Genomic DNA, 7,495 nt, shown 5'->3' with positions numbered 1-7,495 from the left:
CAATATCTTTATACTCTTCCCTGGTCATATGTCCAACCTTCCACTTCTTGTGAGCTTCTTTTTTATGTTTAAGATCCGCTAGGATTTCACCGTTAAGCCAAGATGTTCGCGTGCCATATTTACTATTCTTTCGACTCATCGGGATGGTTTGTCCCTGTAACCTCTACAGGGATTCCTTGAAATACAGCCAGCTCTCCTGGACTCCTTTCCCCTTCATGTTAGTCCCCCAGGGGATCCTACCCATCCATTCCCTGAGGGAGTCGAAGTCTGCTTTCCTGAAGTCCAGGGTCCGTATCCTGCTGCTTACCTTTCTTCCCTGTGTCAGGATCCTGAACTCAACCAACTCATGGTCACTGCCTCCCAGATTCCCGTCCACTTTTGCTTCCCCCACTAATTCTTCCCTGTTTGTGAACAGCAGGTCAAGAAAAGCTCCCCCCCTAGTTGGCTCCTCTAGCACCAGGAAATTGTCCCCTATGCTTTCCAAAAACTTCCTGGATTGTCTATGCACCGCTGTATTGCTCTCCCATAAGCAATATGGGAGAACAATACAGCTCTGTGCATAAGCTGAGAGCATAAGCTCTTCACTGCATAAGCTGTCTGATTCATCTCCCAAGCATTGCCAATCGTGTGCATTGAATGAGGCAGCTATCCTGTGGAAAAAGTAGTATGTGACAAAAACACTCCAGTATGGTAAAGAACTGAGGAACTGGCTGGATTCCTTTCACTGTTCATTTCCTAATTTTCTAACATTTGAGGTTGGTATTTTTAGGTGTAGACGTTTTGTATGGAAAGTACACACATTTTGGATGCTACTGGACTCAGTTGAAATGGACTTTCAATTTTAACCCTTTTGTTTGAGAATATGTAAGTGCTTCAGCTTTGGAGTGCATAACACACAGCACAAAGTCAGGAAACTTTCTTTAGAAAAAACTACACTCAGTTATCAGGGGCTAAAAAAATTAACTTCTGAAATCATCATAACATTTCCTCAGTACATTTAGAAAACTCCTGTTGAGGACACTCAAGTTTGATACATAATTCAAGTGAAGTATAAGTGACAATCCATAAAACAAAATAAAAATGTAAAGGACATGAAGCTATGATAGAAAAACAAAAACTGGAGAAACAGAGGACACATCTGAGGACTGCACAGCACAGATGAGATGGAACAGATAGTGGCAAGTGGAGTTTAGCATTCAAAAATAAGAAGTTATGTTCTTTACTTGCAGAAATCCAATTAGGAGAAGGAGATGATGCCTGAAAAAAAGAGAAAAGGAAAAACAAATAATATGAAAAAGCAGCCTGGAGTAATAATGTGTAGAAATATGAAATCGAGGGATCCAATGATTTATTTCCCAATATTACTTCTTCATGTCAACAATGGTATCTGCTACAGGGAAGTTCTGTGACTGGAGTGTACAAACAGCATCTCTCTACTAAGATATAGTCCACACCTCTATGAAAATGTTGAAGAACTCCTGATTTAGGATCATTCAAGAACAAGAAATAACGGTGTGAAATTTAAAAAGGGAAAATTTGTGATGATTATCAAGAAAAAACTTCTGGATAACAAATTTCAGAGTAACAGCCGTGTTAGTCTGTCTTCGCAAAAAGAAAAGGAGTACTTGTGGCACCTTAGAGACTAACCAATTTATTTGAGCATGAGCTTTCGTGAGCTACAGCTCACTTCAACAAAATGGATCAGACTGTGGAATTGTCAGGAAAGGAAGTGGAGAGCAGCAGAATACAAACTCTGGACTTCAGAAAAGCAGACTTTGACTCCCTCAGAGAACTGACGGGCAGGATCCCCTGGGAGAATAACATGAGGGGGAAAGGAGTCCAGGAGAGCTGCCTGTATTTTAAAGAATCCTTATTGAGGTTACAGGGACAAACCATCCCAATGTGTAGAAACAATAGTAAATATGGCAGGCGACCAGCTTGGCTTCACAGTGAAATCCTTGCTGATCTTAAACACAAAAAAAGAAGCTTACAAGAAGTGGAAGATTGGACAAATGACCAGGGAGGAGTATAAAAATATTGCTCAGGCATGCAGAAGTGAAATCAGGAAGGCCAAACCACACTTGGAGTTGCAGGTAGCAAGAGATGTTAAGAGTAACAAGAAGGGTTTCTTCAGGTATGTTAGCAACAAGAAGAAAGTCAAGGAAAGTGTGGGCCCCTTACTGAATGAGGGAGGCAACCTAGTGACAGAGGATGTGGAAAAAGCTAATGTACTCAATGCTTTTTTTGCTTCTGTCTTCACGAACAAGGTCAGCTCCCAGACTACTGCACTGGGCAGCACAGCATGGGATGGAGGCGACCAGCCCTCTGTGGAGAAAGAAGTGGTTCGGGACTATTTAGAAAAGCTGGACAAGTACAAGTCCATGGGGCCAGATGCGCTGCATCCGAGAGTGCTAAAGGAGTTGGCGGATGTGATTGCAGAGCCATTGGCCATTACCTTTGAAAACTCATGGCAATCGCGGGAGGTCCCGGACGACTGGAAAAAGGCGAATGTACTCCCCATCTTTAAAAAAGGGAAGAAGGAGGATCCGGGAAACTACAGGCCAGTCAGCCTCACCTCAGTCCCTGGAAAAATCATGGAACAGGTCCTCAAGGAATCAATTCTGAACCACTTAGAGGAGAGGAAAGTGATCAGGAACAGTCAGCATAGATTCACCAAGGGCAAGTCCTGCCTGACTAATCTAATTGCCTTCTATGACGAGATAACTGGCTCTGTGAATGAGGGGAAAGCAGTGGACGTGTTGTTCCTTGACTTTAGCAAAGCTTTTGACACGGTCTCCCACAGTATTCTTGCCAGCATGTTAAAGAAGTATGGGCTGGATGAATGGACTATAAGGTAGACAGAAAGGTGGCTAGATCGTCAGGCTCAACGGGTAGTGATCAATGGCTCCATGTCTAGTTGGCAGCCGGTATCAAGCAGAGTGCCCCAAGGGTCGGTCCTTGGGCCGGTTTTGTCCAATATCTTCATTAATGATGTGGAGGATGGTGTGGACTGCACCCTCAGTAAGTTTTCAGATGTCACTAAACTGGAAGGAGTGGTAGATATGCTGGAGGGTAGGCATAGGATATAGAGGAACCTAGACAAATTAGAGGATTAGGCTAAAAGAAATCTGATGAGGTTCAACAAGGACAAGTGCAGAGTCCTGCACTTAGGGCAGAAGAATCCCATGCACTCCTACAGACTAGGGACCAAATGGCTAGGCAGCAGTTCTGCAGAAAAGGACCTAGGGGTTAGAGTGGATGAGAAGCTGGATATGAGTCAACAGTGTGCCCTTGTTGCCAAGAAGGCCAATGGCATTTTGGGCTGTATAAGTAGGGGCATTGCCAGCAGATCAAGTGCCAGTGATCATTCCCCTCTATTCGACATTTTGTGATGCCTCATCTGGAGTACTGTGTCCAGTTTTGGGCCCCACATTACAAGAAGGATGTGGAAAAATTGGAAAGCGTCCAGCAGAACAAAAATTATTAGGGGACTGGAACACATGACTTATGAGGAGAGGCTGAGGGAACCGGGATTGTTTAGTCTGCGAAAGAAAAGAATAAGGGGGGATTCGATAGCTGCTTTCAACTACTTGAAAGGGGGTTCCAAAGAGGATAGATCTAGACTGTTCTCAGTGGTAGCACATGACAGAACGAGGAGTAATGGTCTCAAGTTGCAGTGGGGAAGGTTTAGGTTGGATATTAGGAAAAACTTTTTCACTGGGAGGGTGGTGAAGTACTGGAATGGGTTACCTAGGGAGGTGGTGGAATCTCCTTCCTTTGAGGTTTTTAAGGTCAGGCTTGACAAAGCCCTGGCTGGGATGATTTAGTGGGGGATTGGTCCTGCTTTGAGCAGGGGGTTGGACTAGATGACCTCCTGAGGTCCCTTGCAACTCTGATATTCTATGATTCTATGAAATCCCATTGACTTGGGACATATTAAAATGAAACTAGACAAAATACTGGGTGTGAAATCCTGGCCCCACTGAAGTCAATGGCAAAGCTTCCACTGACTTCAGTGCGGCCAGGATTTTACACTAGATAAGTGGTTCTCAAACTTTGGGTTGGGACCCTAAAGTAGGTCACGACGGGGTCACCAGGGCTGGCTTAGACTTTTCGAGGCCTTGGGCTGAAGCCAAAGCCCAAGCTGCAATGCCTGTGGCTGAAGCCCTTGGGCTTCAGCTTTGCCCCCACACCCGGGTTGGTGGGATTCAGGCTTGGGCTTTGGCCCCTCAATGTGGGGTAGTGGGGCTCAGCTGGGCTCAGGCTTCGGCCACCCCTCCTGGGGTCACATAGTAATTTTTGTCAGAAGGGGGTTGCAGCACAATGAAGTTTAAGAACCCCTGCACTAGATCATTTCTGAACATTTACACAATCCTGCTTCTGTAGAAGTCAATGGCAAAACACTCACTGACTTCCATAGGAGCTGGCCCCACTGTGAACTTCAGCTATAGTATGGGCAACTGACAGCCCTTTCTGTGTTTGCTACTTTTCTTTTCTTTAGCTGCTGCCATTGTTCCTAACAAGTTTTTTCTTCTGTTCTGCTTCTTTTGCAAACCAGGAACAGCAGTTAACCTCCAAGAGGAGCCAGACGATTCCCTTCTCTCTGTGAAAGAAGTAGAATACCCCAATTTTCTGCACTTCTTTTGTATTATCTCAATGGATGTCATGGAACACAGCCAGTCTGATTATCATGATGCTTCTCAGCCCGCGTATTTAGCAGAAGATTATAAATAGCATATTCAGCTTTCAACAATTGTCTACCAATGGGAGCAGAATGGGAAGATAAGGAAGTCTGTACTGCTTCCATACTGGCCTCTTCAGTCTTCTCACCTATCCTACATTGGCCTGAACAGTACTATCCATCCATCCGCTAGATGAGGCACTAGAAAACACTACATTGTCACTATGACTATTTCTAAATTATTGATTGAGGTCATTTCTTAAACCCATGATCTAGCTGGTCTGGGGTAAGGATAATGTCAAGGTTTAACCTTTCCTAAGCAGGATTCATAGATTCCAAGGCCAGAAGGGACCACTGTGATCATCTAGTGTGACCTCCTGTATAACACAGGCCATAGAAGTTCCCCAAAATAGGAGAGCACCCATCAATCCCTTAGGGATGTCTCATTCATGGATATATGTAATGCAGCCATGTAATACTTACTTCATATGTTTTCAAGCACTGTTGTTCAGACATGACCTCAATTGAGCCATTTCAGACTCTCTTCTTAGAGGATCGGGATCCCAAGCTCCATTTTGGGATATTCGTTATTAACTATGGGCAAGACTGAGGAGCTTGTTTTCCTAGTCACAAACTCATTGCTTATTGGATTTGGTCCTATTCACTGTCTGTTACAGTGTTTTTTTATTTCACCATGTTGGGATATCTCCCAAGCTACTTACTGTCCAAAAGCAAGAGTTTATCTAAGTGCTTTCCATGTAAAATCAATAATAATAGCTAAGTCCATAGTGGAATTTCATGGAGTCTTGATACTTCTCCCTTTACAGGGACAAAACTCTGCTTGGGATAGACTTTTTTTATTTTTGTATTTTTGGGCGCAACTGTGAAGGATTTGGGAATACAAACAATGTTTGAATACTGTCTCTCACTTACGGTGGAAAGGCTTTCTCGGGGAAGTCTTTACAACATTTCCTAAAGATGGCCAGACTCTGGATTTGCCTTGATCTTCTTTAGAAGATTGTTCCATAGCTGGATCACCTCAACAAAGAATGCCTTGTCCCCAGTTTTCACATGCTTTGTTCTGAGCTGTGTGAACTGCACTGTCCCAGAGGAGCACAGCTGTTGCAGTGGCTCATAGATCAAAATTTGGTTTTTGATGTAGCTAGGGCTTGATCCGTAAACATCTTTGAAAATTAGGACCAAGCCCTTAAACTGGCTTCAGAAGCTGACTGGGAGCCAGTGGAGGAATTTGAGAACAGGCCTGCTGTGCTCATGGCAGCCTGAGCCATATTCTGCGCCAGCTGCACATTTTGTGTCTCTGCATCATCTTCACATTCAGCTTCTAATACAATGAGTTTCAGTCATGTAGCCTTGCGGTGACAAATGCATGGCTCATTGTGCCAGGTCCTTGTCCAGGAGGAAGGGATGAAATTTCCTAGCAAGTTGGAGGTGAAAGAAGGCACTTTTGGAAACTGATGCTAGCTTAGTGAGGACTCAGACAGGACCCCAAGATTTCACATAACTTTGGTGAATAGGGGCTGTGCAGCTTCAGTGGAAGATGGAGACAACATTTTGGCCTGCTCACAAAGCATTTCCCCTTTACAGCCAGCATTATTTTGGACTTTCCTAGATTCAGCTTGAGCTGCTCTTCACCCATTTCCTATAGGCATCTGACATTTTAGTAGTAGTGAAGGTTACATCTGTTGAAAATTAAATATATCCCTGCCCTGCTGATATCTTTTGAGAAGGGAAACATTACTTACACTATAAGGCTTTTGAAAGTGTTGTGCAGATTCCTTTGAGGATGAGGACTGACAGGTCAGACACAGAGTGATTGCTTTGTGAAAGGTGCTTACCCAGAGGTGATGTGGTGATTTTGTTTTATATCATTTTCCTGTGTGAGTTCATGCAAGAGCATAGTGATTGTCTAGTTTCACCTACCTAGAGGACCTATCAGTCCTCATCCTCAAAGGAAACCTGCACAACACTTTCAAAAGAGGAGCCTGGGATCTTAAATTCATAACTTTGCTAGACACTAAAAATCACAGTCATAATAAAGACACTGGATTTATGGCTTACTACAATAATCTGTAACCCACTAACTCCACTTTTTCTCCTATGACTACAGGGGTGTTAACAGGACACTATGTTAAACTATCTATTCAATCTTGTATTTAGCTGTGAAACGCTGAGTACCTTCCCCTGACCTGAAGAAGAGCTCTGTGCAGCTCAAAAGCTTGTCTCTCTCACCAACAGAAGTTGGTCCAATAACAGATCTATTACCTCACCCACCTTGTTTCTCTAATATCTTGGGACTGACACAGCTACAATAATACTGCAAATGACTCTCTTTCTGTTAATGACAGGTTTCAGAGGAACAGCCGTGTTAGTCTGTATTCGCAAAAAGAAAAGGAGTACTTGTGGCACCTTAGAGACTAACCAATTTATTTGAGCATGAGCTTATATAAAGTCTGCTGCAGTTTCCACAGTAAACATCTGATGAAGTGAGCTGTAGCTCAGGAAAGCTCATGCTCAAATAAATTGGTTAGTCTCTAAGGTGCCACAAGTACTCCTTTTCTTTCTGTTAATATATTCATAATATTTGTCTGGAAACACCCTAGCATGCTATGGACTTGCTAAACATTGGTTTATACCTAACTGGAGTTTAGACGAACCTCCCACTCTTCAAAGGAGCTGGCTGGAATGGGTTGGGGCAATTCCATAATCAGGTCAAAGACCTTGACCCAGACTAATCCGCACTTCACAAGGCCAAATAACCAGAGAGCCAGAGCAGGGCTTTTCACACTTCATTGC

Source organism: Lepidochelys kempii, chromosome 19, assembly GCF_965140285.1.
Source record: "Lepidochelys kempii isolate rLepKem1 chromosome 19, rLepKem1.hap1, whole genome shotgun sequence".
Lineage (NCBI taxonomy): Eukaryota > Metazoa > Chordata > Testudines > Cheloniidae > Lepidochelys > Lepidochelys kempii.
Note: the sequence above shows the minus strand (reverse complement) of the source record.